The sequence below is a fragment of the Trachypithecus francoisi genome, unplaced genomic scaffold (assembly GCF_009764315.1).
Source record: "Trachypithecus francoisi isolate TF-2019V2 unplaced genomic scaffold, Tfra_2.0 Lachesis_group16, whole genome shotgun sequence".
NCBI classification, from domain to species: Eukaryota; Metazoa; Chordata; class Mammalia; order Primates; family Cercopithecidae; genus Trachypithecus; species Trachypithecus francoisi.
The window spans coordinates 50,608,871-50,625,180 of record NW_022681461.1 but is presented as its reverse complement, the minus strand read 5'-3'; the positions used below and the strand labels follow the sequence as shown (position 1 = coordinate 50,625,180).

The 16,310-nt window shown below is 38.5% G+C and overlaps 1 protein-coding gene and 1 pseudogene across 3 annotated transcripts in view; one reads left to right on the top strand and one right to left on the bottom strand.

Annotated features, from left to right (window-relative positions):
- The window catches only part of MLLT3 (MLLT3 super elongation complex subunit), a 277,218-nt gene that overhangs the window by 75,170 nt on the left and 185,738 nt on the right, over positions 1-16,310 (top strand). The gene's annotated exons all lie outside the window — the stretch shown is intronic.
- Positions 11,635-12,535, bottom strand: LOC117099433 (annotated as a pseudogene).

Genomic DNA, 16,310 nt, shown 5'->3' with positions numbered 1-16,310 from the left:
CCTCCCAAAGTGTTGGGATTATACGTGTGAGCCACTGTACCTGGTCCCCTTTCATAATTTAATTTAAGTGTTTAACAAATAGATTTGCTACCCAGCAATATGAATGTTTAACAAATAGATTTGCTGCCCAGGCTGATTTAAATCTAATCATACATCTTAAAGATGTATGACTAAAATATAAGTTTGTTAAATAATACTTTGTATATAGGTAATGTATTCCAGTGTACTCATTGTTTTTATTGTGGCAAAAAACTTTTACACATAACATAAAATTCACCCTCCAATAGTTTCCAAATGTACACTACACTTTTGCCAACTACATGCATGTTATTGTGCAGCAGTTCCCCAGAACTACTTCCACCCACCCTGCATGATTAAAGCTCTATACCCATCTAACAACAGATCCCCTCCCCTTCACCTCAGGCCTCAGGCAGCCACCATTCTACTTTGTGTTTCTGTGAGTTTGACCACCGTAAATACCTCATGTAAGTGGGATCATGTGGTATTTGTCTTTTTGTGACTGATTATTTCGCTTAGCGTGTCCTCAGGGTTCACTCTAGTAGTATATGACAGGATTTCTTTGAGGCTCAGTGACATTCCACTCTATGTATATAACACATTTTGTTTATTCTTTATCTTTCAATGGACTTTTAGATTGCTCCTCCCGCTTGGCTATTGTCAATAATGCTGCGATTTTTTTTTTTTTTTTTAAGAGATAGGTCTTGCTGTGTCACCCAGGCTGGATTGTAGTGGCATGATCATGGCTTTCTGTAACCTCGAGCTCCTGGGTTCAAATGTCCCTTCCATCTCAGCCTCAGCTATAGCCTAGCCTGTAGCTAGGACTACAGATGTGCACCACCACGTTGGCTAATTTTTTAATTTTTTTAAAGACAGGGATCTTGCTATGTTGCCCAGATTGGTCTCAAATTCCTGCCCTCAGGCTATCCTCAAACCTTGGCCTCCCAAAGTGGTGGGATTATAGGCATAAGCCATGCCCGACTGAATAATGCTTCATTGAACGTGGGTGTACAAATATTTATTTGAGATACTGATTGTATTTTCTAGGGATATATCCCCAGAAATGGGATTGCTGAATCGTATGGTAATTCTGTTTTTAATTTCTGAGCAGTGTTCATACTGTTTTCCATAGCAGCTCTACCATTTCATATCCCCAATGACAGTGCACAGGGGTTCTAATTTCTTTACATCCTTGTCAACACCTATTATTTTCTGTTTTTTTCAGTAGTGGCCATCCTACGTGGAAAAGGTGGTACTTCATTGTGGCTTCATTTGCATTCCCTGATAATTAGCGATGTTGAACATCATCTCATATGCTTCTTGGCCATTTGTATATATTCTTTGGAGAAATGTCTGTTCAAGTCCTGTTCAACATCTTATCAAATAGGTGATTTGGAAATATTTATTCCCATTTCATAAATTGCCTTTTCACTTGATTTTTTTTTCTGCATAGAAGTTTGTGAGTGTGGTATAGGCCCATTTGTCTACTTTTGCTTTGTTGCCTGTACTTTTGGTGTCATACTTAAGAAATTCCTCCCAAATCCAATATTCTGAAGCTTTTCCCCTGTGTTTTCTTCTGGGAGTTTTATAACATGTTATGTTTTGATCTTAATCCAACTTCTTTTTCTGGCATGTGGAAATCCAGTTTTCTCAGCACCATTTGTTGGAGAGACTATCCTTTCCCCATTGGGTAGTCTTGGCATCCTTGTTGAAGATCATTTGTCCATATCTATAAGACTTTGCTTCTGGGTTCTCTATTCTGTTCTGTTGATTTATATGTCTGTCTTTATAACAGTACTATACAGTTTTGATTCCCCTGTTGTAGAGTCATATCTCGTTTTATTGTGCTTCACTTTATTATGCTTTGCAGGTAATGCATTGTTTACAAATGGAAGATTTGTGGTAACCTTGCATCGAGCAAGTCTGTTGGCACCATTTTTCCAATAGCATATGCTCACTTTGTGTTCTTATGTCATATTTTGGTAATTCTTGTAATGTTTTCAGTTTTTTTCTCCTCCTCCTCCTCCTGCTCCTCCTCCTTCTTTTCCTCCTCCTCGTCCTCCTTCTTCTTTTTGGGACAGGGTCTCATTCTTCTGCCCAGGTTAGAGTACAGTGGCATGATCATAGCCCACTGCAGACTCAAACTCCTGGCCTCTAGCATTCCTCCCCTCCTGGCCTCCCAAAGTGCTGGGATTAGAGGCGTGAGCCACTGAACCTGGCCAGTTTTTCATTATTCTTGTGTATGTTATGGGAATGTGACTAGTGATCTTTGATAATACTATTGTAACTGTTTTGGGGGCACCACAAGCCATACCCATGTAAGACTTGAACTGTGTGTTCCAGTGAAAGGAAGAGCTGCATGTTTGTCACTTTAAATTAAAAGCTAGAAATGATTTAGTGAGAAAAACATGTCAAATGGTGGGTGAGTTAGGTCAAAAGTTAGGCCTCTTGTACCAAGCAGTTAGCCAACTTGTGAGTGTGAAGGAAAATTTCTTGCAGGAAACTAAATGTGCTCCTTCAGTGCACAATCGAATGTTAAGAAAGCGACACAGGCTTATTGCTAATATTGAGAAAGTTTTAGTGGTCTGGGTAGATCAAACCAGCCACAATATTCCCTTGAGTCAAAGCCTAATCAAGAGCAAGGCCCTAAATCTCTTCAATTCTTTGAAGGCTAAGAGGAGTGAGGAAACTTCAGAAGAAATGTTTGAAGCTAGCAGAGGTTGTTTCATGAGATTTGAAGAAAGAAGCCATCTTTATAACGTAAGAGTGCAAGGTGAAGCAGCAAGTGCTGATGTAGAAGCTGCAGCAAGTTATCCAGAAGCTCTAGCTAAGATCATTGAGGAAGGTGGCTGCACTAAACAACAGATTTTCAATGTAAATCAAACAGCTTTCTATCTTCTAATGGTGAAGTTACCATCCAGGAGTAGTAGTCAATGCCTAGCTTCAAATCTTCAATGGACAGGTTGGCTGTCTTATTAAGGGACACTGCTCATTTACCATTCTGAAAATCCTAGATTCCTTAATAATTATGCTAAATTTACTCTGCTTGTAGTGTAGAAATGGAAGCGCAAAGCTTGGATGATAGCACACCTGTTTACTGCATGGCTTACTGAATAGTTTAAACCCACTCTTGAGCCCTACTGCTCAGAAAAAAATAGACTCCTTTAAAAATATTACTGCTCATTGACAATGTACCTGGTTACACAGGAGCTGTGATGGGAATGTATGAGGAGATTGATACTATTTTCTTGCCTGGCAACACAACACCCATTCTGCAGCTTATGGGTCAAGGAGTAGTTTTTGACTTTCATGTACTATTATATAAGAAATATATTTCATAAAGCAATAGCTGCCATAGATAGTGATTCTTCTGATAGAACTAGGTAAATTTAAAGCCTCTGGAAAAGGTTTACTATTCTAGATGCCATTATGAACATTTGTGATTCATGAGAGGGGGTCAGAATACCAACATGAACAGGATTTGGAAAGAATTTGATGACTTTGAGGGGTGGAAGACTTCAGTGGAGGAAATCATGGCAGATATGGTAGATGTAGTAAAAGAGGTAGAATTTGAAGTAGAACCTGAAGATGTGACTGAATTTCTGCGATCTCATGATAAAACTTGAACAGATGAGGAGCTGCTTCTAATGGATGAACAACAAAAGTGTTTTCTTGAGATGGAAGCTACTTGATAGGGTTTATCTCTATGTCCCTACCCAAATCTCATGTCAAATTGTATTCCTCACATGTCAGGGGAGGGACCTGGTGGGTGTTGATTGGATCATGGGGGCAGATTTACCCTATGCGGGCCTGGTGATAGTGAGTTCTCACGAGATCTGAAGTTTTAAAAGTGTGGCAGGTCCCCCCTTGTGCTGTCTCTCCTGCCGCCATGTGAGATGTGCCTTGCTTCTCTCTCTGCCATGATTGTAAGTTTCTTGAGTCCTCTCCAACCATGCAGAACTATGAGTCAATTACATTTCTTTTCTTCATTAATTATCCAGACTCAGGTAGTTCTTTATTGCAGTGTAAAAACAGATTAACATAGAAAATTGATACTGGCAGTGCAGCACTGCTGTAAAGATACCTGAAAATGTGGAAGCAACTTTGGAACTGGGTACCAAGCAGAGGTTGGAACAGTTCAGAGGACTCAGAAGAATACAGGAAGATGTTGAGAAGTTTTTAAGTTCCTAAAGACTTATTGAATGGTTTTGACAAAAATGTTGATAGTGATATGGACAGTGAAGTCCAGACAGGTGGTCTCAGATGGAGAAGAGGAACTTATTGGGAACTGGAGTAAAGGTCACTCTTGCTATGCTTTAGCAAAAAGGCTGGTGGCATTTTACCCCTGCCCTAGAGATTTTTGGAACTTTGAACTTGAGAGAGATGATTTAGGGTATCTGGTGGAAGAAATTTCTAAGCATAGAGCATTCAAGATTTGACCTGGCTGTTTCTAACAGCATGCAGTCATATGCATTCACAAAGAGATGATCTGAAATTGGAACTTATATTTAAAAGGGAAGCAGAGCATAAAAACTTGGAAAATTTGCAGCCTGACCATGTGATAGAAAAGAAAAACCAATTTTCTGGGAAGAAATTCAAGCTGGCTGCAGAAATTTGCATTAGTAAAGAGTAGTGAAATGTTAATAGCCAAGACAATGGGAAAAATGCCTCCAGAGCTATATCAGAGACCTTCACAGTAGCCCCTCCCATCACTGGCCTGGAGGCCTAGGAGGGAAAAATGGTTTCAGGGGCCAGGCCCAAGAACCTGCTGTTCTGTGCAGCCTTAGGACATGGCACCCTGTGTCCCAGCTGCTCCATCTCCAGGCCCACCCACTTCAGCTCCAGCCATGGCTAAAAGGGGCCAAGATACAGCTTTGGCCATGGCTTCAGAGGGTTCAGGCCCCAAGCCATGGTGACTTCCATGTGGTGTTGGACCTGTGGGTGTGCAGAAGGCAAGAATTGAGGTTTGGGAACGTCTGCCTAGATTTCAGAGGATGTACGGAAATGCCTGGATGTATAGGCAAAAGTCTGCTGAAGGGGTGGAGCCCACATGGAGAACCTCTACTAGGGCAGTGCAGGAGGGAAATGGGTTGGAGCCCCTACACAGAGTCCCCACTGAGGCACTGCCTAGTGGAGCTGTGAGAAGAGGGCCATTGTTCTCCAGTGACACCTTGCACTGTGCACCAGGAAAAGCTGCAGACACTCAATGCCAGCCCGTGAAAGCAGCTGGCATTGAGCTGGGGGCTGTACCTTGCAGAGCCACAGGGGTAGAACTGCCCAAGGCCTTGGGAGCCCAGCCCTTGCATCAGCATGCCCTGAATGTGAGACACGAAGTCAGTGGAGATTATTTTGAAGCTTCAAGATTTAGTGACTGCCTTGCTGGGGTTTTGGAGTTGCCTGGGGTTTGTAGCCTCTTTGTTTTGGGCAATTTCTCCATTTTGGAATGGGAGCATTTACCCAATGCCTGTACCTCCATTGTATCTTGGAAGTAAATAATTTGTTTTTTACTTTATAGGCTTCTAGGTGGAAGGGACTTGCCTTATCTCAGATGAGACTTTGAACTTGAACTTTTAAGTTAATGCTGGAATGAGTTAAGACATCGGGGACTGTTGTGAAGGAATGGTTGATCTCTCAATGTGAGAAGGTCATGAGATTTGGTAGGGGTCTGGGAAAGAGTGGTATGGTTTGGCTCTGTGTCCCCACCCAAATTTCATGTTGAATTGTAATCATCATGTGTCAGGGGAGGTACCTAGTGAGAGGTGATTGGATCATGGGTGTGGATTTCACCCATGTCATTCCTATGATAGTGAGTTCTCACAAGAATTGATGGTTTAAAAGTGTTGCATTTCTCCCCTTTCTCTCTCCTGCTATCCTACAAAGTGTACCTTGCTTCCCCTTTCCCTTCAGCCATGATTGTAAGTTTCCTGAGGCCTCTTCTGCCATATGGAACTGTGAGTCAATTAAACCTCTTTTATTTATAAATTACCCATTCTCAGGTAGTTCTTTATAGCACTGTGAAAATGGACTAATATACTACTCTTGGTAAAGATACTGTAAACATTTTTGAAGTTACAACAAATGTTTTAGAATATTGCATAAACTTAGTTGATAAAGCAGTGGCAAGGTCTGAGACGATTGACTCCAATTTGGATTAAGTTCAACTGTGAGTAAAATGCTGTCAAACAGCATCACATGCCACAGGGAAATCTGTTGTGAAGGGATGAGTCAATCCATGTAGCAAACTTCATTGTTGTCTTATTTCCAGAAATTACCACAGCTACTCCAGCCTTCAGCAACCACCACCCTGATCAGTTGGAGGCAATCAACATCTGGGCATTACTGCTCCCCAGTGAAAAGATTATAATTTGCTGAATGCTCAAGTGATTGTTAGCATTTTTTTAAAGCAATAAAGCATTTTAAAGTTAAGGCATGTACATTTTTTAAACACATAATGCTGCCGCACGTGTATATATTTATAGTCTAAACATAACTTTTATTTACACTGAGAAACCAAAAAATTTATCTGACTTGCTTTATTGTGATATTTGCTTTGTTGTGATGATCTGGAACTGAATCCACAATATCTCTGAGATATGCCTGTACAGATTTTTAAAAAGAATTGGTGTTTTGTTTATGTTTTTAAGGGACTAAATAGGAATGTTGAAAAACTTGATTGGTAATGCCTTACTTCTTTAATTTTATATGGTTTATAAATTTTTGCATTTTGTTTTCATTTTTCTTCCTGGGAAGTGTAAGGGGATTTCCTTCTTTTCTCGTTTATCTCAAGCATGTTTGGAGCAACTTGGGTATATGAATTTACTTTTTCAAAAGAAATTGCAGATGGTGTGAATTTAGATAGGAATGTTTGCCTTCTCAGGTATTCCTGATATTGAGGTAGAGGTTGGAAGCCAGGAAAGAAGGTTGGGATTGTTTAATATGGCATGCTCTAGAAATACGGTTAAGACTCTGGAGACAGATTACATGGGTTTGAATTTCAGCTGTGTTACTTACTTACTTACAAATTTTGGGCAAGTAATTTGATCCCTTTGTTTCAATTGCCTTATCTGTGAAATGAAGATAATGTTAGAAACTACCTCAGAGAATGTTTCAAGGGTTAATTGGATTGAACAGTGCCTGGCACTCATTAAGTGCTATTTAAAGGTGGTATATTTTATTACTTTGAATTTTACAAATAAAAGTGACAATAGTGGCTAAATTCTTAGGTTCTGAAAAAAGTAACCTTCCTAATTCCATCAGCAAAAATGAACAAATGGGGCACACGTAATTTTTGTCCATAAGAACTGTAACACCCAGATGGTATAACAGGAGATTTTGCCTTCTCAAGTCAGTGGAGGTTTCCAAATCTTTTAATAATTATATGAACCTTGCATTTATATTAAGGAATATTACAGGTCTGCCATGTAGTTTATCGTTTGTCTTCTGATTTGTAATTAGTTTTAAAAATATATGTTTAAAACCTAGGCTAAGATGAAGATTAATGTATTTGAACAGCATAAACTATGATACTTTGATGTTGGAGTGCTTATAATATGCCATGTCTGTCAAATAAATTTTGCAAGTTAGACTTTATTTTCATAGTGCAATAAATCATCTGCAGGATCTGAAGTTTATAAATTTAATGGTAGTGCTTTTAAATTTATTTTTCTTAGTGTTTTAATTACATTTAGCTTTTATAGCTTGCATTGCTTTATATCTGAATTATTCCAAATATTTGAAAATAACCATGTGAAAATTTGCGTTGGAACCAAGGATTTGTTTGAGATGTATACATGTGAATTGGCAGGACTCCCTCACCCCTGCTTCTTTTTAAAGTGTAAATGAAAAATGTTACATGTTCTTTTATTAGGAAAATCATGCACTGGAGCTTATGACTCAAGATGTTTATGAAGGTGAGATAATCATCTTTAGGAAAATAAAAATATTCTTCAGATAAGAAATCCTATCTAAAATATATTTTCTTGTACAAAAAGAATACATCATTTTCTGTAAATTTTACATTTCCATAACAGATTAAAAAATAACCCTGCCCCCTACTCTAGACAAATGTCATATTCTCACTTATATAGAATACATTCTATTCTGTATGTAGTATACATTGATTTGGCCTTAGCTCTTTCTTGCCCAGCTGTAATAACATTGAGTACCTATTTGCTTTTTTCAACCTATTTCAGAATGTATAGTATTTTAAATATCTGTAGTTAAGAGAAAGGTAAGTGTATGTGAATGCATATGTTGAAACAGCTCATATATGGCCTTAAATAATTGGCTACTTTGGGGCTTCCCATCTATAGTTTTACAGCTGGCAATGCAGGTCACCTAGATTTCATGGTCATGGATGTTTGTGTTTCTGAAACCTTCATTATAAATGAAGAACCAGACGGTTGTTCTTCATTCAGGTTGCCAATCTTAGATATTCTGGAAAGCTGCTGCTGTCTATAAATGTAGTGCTTATGTTTTCTGCACAATATGTGCTTGTTGGCAGTTTTTTTAAAAAAAATTTTTCTAGTTAAACAGTTACTACCTGCAGGAGTCATCCTATACTGGAGTGGAGAAAAAAATAATCTTGGCTAGGTAGTTTGTAGTAATTCTGTATTTTTGAAAGATGCACACAGTAGACTTTATTAAAACAAAACAAAGTAGGCACTACCACAAAAGATTAGCCTTTAGGAAGACTCATCAGCATCCAATTTAAAATTGAAGGGACTTCGATTAAAGCGTTGTGTCTTACCTATGTTACTATTTTCCCTTTGATTCACTTTTTCTTCTAAGCTAACTGTGGCTACAGTTGGCTCATTAGACTGATTCCAAGAGAACAGTAGGCATATAGCATTTTAAATTTACTGCCTAGCATTGCATAGTGGTTTTTATGATGTGCTCAGTATTAAAGGCAGTGGGGGAAAGGATTGAATAATCCTGGTATACTCTTTTTGCCTAAATGATATATATCAAAATCTAGAGTCAGGGAAGACTTTCTCATGGTGTCTTCTTTTATTACCGTGTGCCCTGCCAAAACCCTGAACACTTGCTCACTCCCAAGGACAAACATGAGCTAGAAGTATGAGCTCTACCCCACTTGTAGGATAAATACCACAAAGCCATTTTCTTCTTTCTGTTTTGCTATCCATTTATTCCCTGCTGTCCAGTTGTTGTTTTTTTTTTTTTTTAAAGATGCTAGTAGTAATGCTATTCGCATGGCTGAATTAATGACAAAGCATAGATTTCTGGCTCTTTGATTTTTCTAATGGATTGATTGGCTCTTTGCCTGCTTGACTACATTAAGAAAAAAAAATCCCCTTTTAAAATTACAGTCAGAAATATACCTGTGATGGACTTTTAAAAGCTACTTTATATTTAATAAGTACAGGAGGTCCTTATAAGTTTTGTTTAGTAATAAAATCACATAGTCATGTATGCCTCTTGGTGGATTAAAAGGCAACCTCATTGGATCTAATTTATGTATTATTTGGATATTTCTAGCTTAAAAATGGATGGGCATCTTCCTATTTCTCCTGACATTTGCCGGTATCAAACAGTTTGTGTGGTGATGTCGTTGAGGATGTGGGACATGTGGGAGTTGAGAGGATCAGCTAATGTGTCCTGAACTGAACTTAATTCTGGTGAGCATCTCTGCTCTACCAAGACCCTGCTGGTTCAGGGCTGGTTAGTACCTATTGTAATCCCAATTGTGTGCTCCTTGCAGAGTCTCTTCCTGCCAAGTGAATAGAATATGGTTTTCTTTCAGTAACTATTTTGTCTCTCATTACTCAAATATTTTATGATTGATATTTTTTGGTTGTGCATTTCCTTTCTTCTTGGTTTCTATTAAAAGTTATGTTGTGTCTAAAAAAAGACTTGCTAGCTGTGGCCTCTTTGGCACCAGGGCTTTCTGGGGTAAACCTGATTTACCCTGTGGTGTGGCTGTACCTCTTTTCTTACATTATGTGATGGAAAAAACAGTGGTCCCCAACCTTTTTGGCGCCAGGGACTGGTTTCATGGAAGACAGTTTTCAATGGATGGGGTGGGGGGATGGTTTCGGGATGAAACTATTCCACCTCAAATCATCAGATTAGATTCATCATTAGATTCTTGTAAGGAGTGCACAACCTACATCCCTCACATGTGCAGTTCACAATAGGTTTCACACTCCTATGAGAAAGAATCTAATGTCACCACTGATCTGACAGGAGGTGGAGCTCAGGCAGTAACACTAGCTCACCTGCTGCTGACCTGTGTGGCCCGGTACCTAACAGGCCAGGGTTCCTAACAGTACCAGTATTCGGTCCTGGGAGTTGGGGACCCCTGCTGTAAAAGACTTAGTCTCTGAAGTTTGATCTGCTCATTCTTGTTTAAGCAAACCATGATTAGTTCATGTCTTTGGTTCCTAATCTATTTTTTCTTTATAATTTTCTAAGTGCTTATGTGTTTAGTGTGCTTATTGAGAAGAATAGTTAGAACGCAGTGTTGTGTTCATCCAGAGAGGACAAAGCAGAGTGAAAAATGAAGGGGGATGCTACTAAAGTTGAGAACTTTTCACATAATTCCATGAATTCATAACTATATCTAAACTTTAGATTATTTTGAATTATCTGTTTGGTAGCTTATATATAGGACTAAAGTAGGGCCATAGGATCACTATTTAAGTGGACCTTTCTCTTTTTCAGATGTTGAAAGCTCTAAAGATGCATTTCTAATGAAGACTTTTTCCCATCATTGCCATTGCTGTTATTTGACTTGCTTTTTAAAAGTTGGGTCAGTTCTCCCATGGTAGCAACTTTCCAAAGACATGACTTACAAAATTTTTAGAAATAAATTTGCTAAACATTTCTCCTTTGAAATATCTCTATTTCGTATAATAACTGTTGAATATTCTGGTGGTAGCTTTTTTTAAGGGATGACTTTTATTTACTTAAAAATATTTAATTGACAAATGGTGATTGAGTACAAGATACACAACCTGATGATTTGATACACGTATACATTGTGCCATGACTACCACAAATTAATTCACACATCCATCACCCCCATGCTATATTTATGAGATCCCCAAAACTTATATTTTCACTGAAACTTTGTACCCTTTGACCAACATCTCTCCGATTCTCCCACCTCTCAGCTCCTGGCAACCAACTTTCTTTGCTTCTATGAGTTCAGCATTTTTAGGTTCTACCCGTGGATCTTGCAGTGTTTGTCTTTCTGTGTTTAGTTTATTACACTTAGTATAATGTCCTCCAGGTTCATCTCTTTTGCTACAAATGGCAGGATTTTCTTCTCTTTTATGACTGAATAATATTCTGTTGCTTATATGTATCACATTTTATTCATCTGTGGATGGATACTTGACTTGTTTTCGTATCTTGGCTATTGTGAGTAATGCTACAGTGAACATGGGGGTGCAGATATCTCTTCAAGATACTGATTTTGTTTCCTTAGGACATATACTCAGTAGTGAGATTGCTGGATCATATGGTAGTTCTATTTTTAATTTTTTAAGGAACCTTCATACTATTTTCTATAATGGCTGTACCAATTTATATTCTGGCGGTAGATTTTTTTAACAGCCATTAAGATGACATTTTCTTTTCTTTTTTTTTTTGAAGGAAAATGTGTTTTATGTTAATTATTTTTATTTCCAGAAAACTCAACAGTGTAAATTTAACCCAGTTTGGTGTCAAGTTCTTTGGCCTTGGCCTTTTTGAGCTTGGCAATGTGAGCCACAGTCTAGGGACCCAGGACATTACCTCCCCAGTAACGGCGGATCTCATCATATCTGTTGTTATAGTTGGTCCTGATAGCTTCCACCAGCTTAGCCAAAGCTCCTTTGTCTTCCGAGTTAACCTGTGGTTACAGTGAAGGTGACAGTGGTGCAGGTCTTCCTGTGGACTAGATGTCCCAGACTTGCCTTCTCCTTGGTTATGCAGTTAAGGGACCCCCATTTTACAACACAGGGCAGGCAGGAAGACAGCCAGCTCGGTGGGATCCATGTCATGGGCAGTCACCACCAGCTGAGCCTTCTTGTTCTCCACTAAGGTGGTGACGATATTAACTCCTGCTCAAAGGACAGGTGGTCTCTTAGTGGGGATGTGCCCTTTGCTGATAGCTTTCTTCTCAGCCCAGGCCAACAGGCTCTGCTTCTTTTCTTGCTTTGCCTCTGGTCTGTACTTGTGGGCCAGCTTAAGCAGCTGAGTAGCTGTTTAATGGTCCAAGGCCTGGGTGAACTGGTTAATCTCAGGAAGTGCTTTCAGCCGCTTATAAGAGGATGGCTCTCTGCTACTGCAACCTGATATAGTGGGGCCGTTTCACAAAGCAAGTTAAGTCCCTTTTGGGCTGCATATCCTGTCCAATGCCAAAATTCCTAGGCCTTTTCTCAAACAGGGGATTTACCACTTTCTTAGCCTCCTGCTTTTTCAGGACAGCAGGGACTGGAGCCACCTTCTTTCTCTTGGCCTTCTTTCCTTTCAGAATCTTGGGTGGTGGGAGGAGAGAGCAAGATGACATTTTCTTAAATGTTCTAATGACCTAGGACAGAATTCATGATACAAGTTGAAAATATAGGCTCAAATTATATACTATATGACTGCAACTGTGTTAATTTTTTACAAGTATGAACATATTACATTTTGGTGTCTTTTACTAGTCCACAAATTCTCACAGTTGTTACTCTTGGGTAATGGTTTGAGTGATTTTAATATATGTATTTTTTCTATGATTTTTTTTTTACATTTTTCCATACTGTATTTCTGACAACAAAAGGTAACCTTTTAAAGTATTGCTGGTGAATACTTTAAAAGGGTCACTTTGGCTGAGCAATATTTTCTAGATTATTGTGAAGACTTTATCACATAGTTGAATATCTTCACTTTACAGATTAAATGATAGCTGATAAGGTTTAATGTTTTGTTTGACGCCATGACATTTAGGGGCCGTTACCAAATCTGTAATGGAACTTAGCTATGAAAACAACTTGCAGTCAATTTAATTTGGTCATTTTTGTGGGCTTTTGAATAGTGCTGTCTGTCATTAAGCTAACAAATACTGAATGTTTTGTAAATATTTGTTATTTAGTCTAAATTAAAATGAAAATTTTTAGCTTTTCCTGTGAAAGCTTAAAATTTTTGTTTTAGTTTATATTAAATGACAAATATTTATTCCTGTGAATCAGTAGTTTACACAGATAATATTGAGAGGCTTTCTTGGGAATTTGAAAGGAGTCTTCAAGTCATCCTTTCCCTTAGAGATTAAAAAATATTTTTAAAAAATTACTGTCTTGAACAGAGCCCTCAGAAATAATACCACACATCTACAACCATCTGATCTTTGACAAACCTGACAAAAACAAGAAATGGGGAGAGGATTCCCTATTTAAGAAATGGTGCTGGGGAAACAGGCTAACCATAAGTAGAAAGCTGAACTGGATCCCTTCCTTACACCTTATACAAAAATTAATTCAAGATGGATTAGAGACTTAAATGTTAGGCCTAATACCATAAAAACCCTAGAAGAAAACCTAGGCAATACCATTCAGGACATAGGCATGGGCAAGGACTTCATTTCTAAAACACCAAAAGCAATGGCCACAAAAGCCAAAATTGACAAATGGGATCTCATTAAACTAAAGAGCTTCTGCACAGCAAAAGAAACTACCACCAGAGTGAACAGGCAACCTACAAAATGGGAGAACATTTTTGCAATCTACTCATCTGACAAAGGGCTAATATCCAGAACCTACAAAGAACTCAAACAAATTTACAAGAAAAAACCGCATCAAAAAGTGGGCAAAGGATATGAACAGACACTTGTCAAAAGAAGACATTCTTGCAGCCAATAGACACATGAAAAATGCTCATCATCTCTAGCCATCAGAGAAATGCAAATCAAAACCACAATGAGATACCATCTCACACCAGTTAGAATGGCGATCATTAAAAAGTCAGGAAACAACAGGTGCTGGAGAGGATGTGGAGAAATAGGAACACTTTTACACTGTTGGTGGGACTGTTAACTAGTTCAACCATTGTGGAAGACAGTGTGGCGATTCCTCAAGGATCTAGAACTAGAAATACCATTTGACCCAGCCATCCCATTACTGGGTATATACCCAAAGGATTATAAATCATGCTGCTATAAAGACACATGCACATGTATCTTTATTGCGGCACTATTCACAATAGCAAAGACTTGGAACCAACCCAAATGTCCATCAGTGACAGACTGGATTAAGAAATTGTGGCACATATACACCGTGGAATACTATGCAGCCATAAAAAAGGATGAGTTCATGTCCTTTGTAGGGACATGGATGCAGCTGGAAACCATCATTCTCAGCAAACTATCACAAGAACAGAAAACCAAACACTGCATGTTCTCACTCATAGGTGGGAACTGAACAATGAGAACACTTCGACACAGGAAGGGGAACATCACACACTGGGGCCTGTTGTGGGGTGGGGGGTACGGAGGAGGGATAGCATTAGGAGATATACCTAATATGACTAGTTAATGGGTGCAGCACAACAACACGGCACATGTATACATATGTAACAAACCTGCACATTGTGCACATGTACCCTAGAACTTAAAAGTATAATTAAAAAAAAAAAAAAGAGTGGAAACTTCTAGTCCTGACCTTGGTCCTCTTTTCACCATAACATGGCTTTTGGTATATTGAGCTCTCTTTTGAAACAAAATTTGCCTATCTAAAAAAAAAAAAAAAAAAAAAATTACTGTCTTGTATATTTGATACTTTGAAAATGGCAGGGAATCAACAATTCATTAATCTGTTGTTAAGTTCAGTTATACATTTAGTGTCATACTTCTTGCCTTAGAAATTGGTTGAAATTAATGTTGCCAGTGAAAGTGTAGAAATAGAAACAGTTGAAGGGAAGACAAATGAGAAGTGGACCTTGCTTCTTATTGAGGAGGCTGCAGAACTAGAGTGGTTGCCAACAGGATGAAATCTCAATTAATTGCTTGACAGAGAATTAAAACAAAGACGAGTGGTGCTTTTAGAAAAGATAAAAATTGATGAATATAAAGTTGAAAGGAGGCCAGGTACAGTGGCTCACACCTGTAATCCCAGCACTGTGGGAGCCCAAGGTGAGTGGCCTGAGGTAAGGAGTTCAAGACCAGCCTGGTCAACATGGTGAAACCCTGTCTCTACTAAAAGCACAATTAGTTGGGCGTGGTGGCATATACCTGTAATCACAGCTACTCAGGAGGCTGAGGCAGGAGAATCGCTTGAACCTGGAAGGTAGAGGTTGCAGTGAGCTGAGATTGTGCCATTGCACTCCAGCCTGGGTGACAAGAGCAAGACTTATGTTTCAAAAAAAAAAAAAGTTGAAAGAAAATGTATTCGAAAAAGCAACTGAATAATGGATAGAGAGGAGAAAGAAGGGTAATGTATCTAATAAAAACTAAAAGCAAAACTGGATTATTCTTGGGTTTTTCATTTTTGAGAAAAAAACTAGAAGTATCTTAAAAAATAAGTAGATAAATTAGGTTAAAAAGATGTAAATAAAATATGTAATACATACTTTGTTCAAAATGTACAAGCAGCACCAGGCACAATGGCTCACGCCTGTAATCCCAGAACTTTGGGAGGCCAGGGTGGGTCCATCACTTGAGACCAGTAGTTCAAGACCAAGCTGGCCAACATAGTGAAACCCCATCTCTACTAAAAGCACAAAAAATTATCCAGGTGTGGTGGTGCATGCTTGTATTCCCAGCTACTTGGGAGGCTGAGGCAGGAGAATCGATTGAAACCGATGATGTAGAGGATGGACTACAGAGCAAGACCAACAAAACCCAAAATATACAAGCAATTTATGCAGGACTTTTAGGGTCTTACTGAACACCTGTTTATATTCAGTAACTGTTTTTATGAATGTATTTACCAGAGAACAAGACATAATATAGGTATGGATTTCTGAAAACATTTGCATATCTTGAAGGGAAGTTACTGAATAAATTCCTCCCTATGTCATCTAGAAACTGACAGCTTAACCCCTTTGTCTTGGCAGATTTAAGCTCTGAACATTCTGTTAGGTGACTTGGCTTTGAAGTAGTTTTTCCACTGGCTGTACATTTTGCCTTTCATTGTATACGAATAAAATACGTATGTTAAATCAAAGGTTTAGTAACTCTTAACAGTTTCAATATTGAAATATGTGTGTGTTCTAGTCTTGGTAATTTTTTATACATGTAGTGAGAAATAAGGGTAACAATGAAAATCCAACCTTTGTATGACTTCCTGGTCTGATCTTCCTTCATTAGT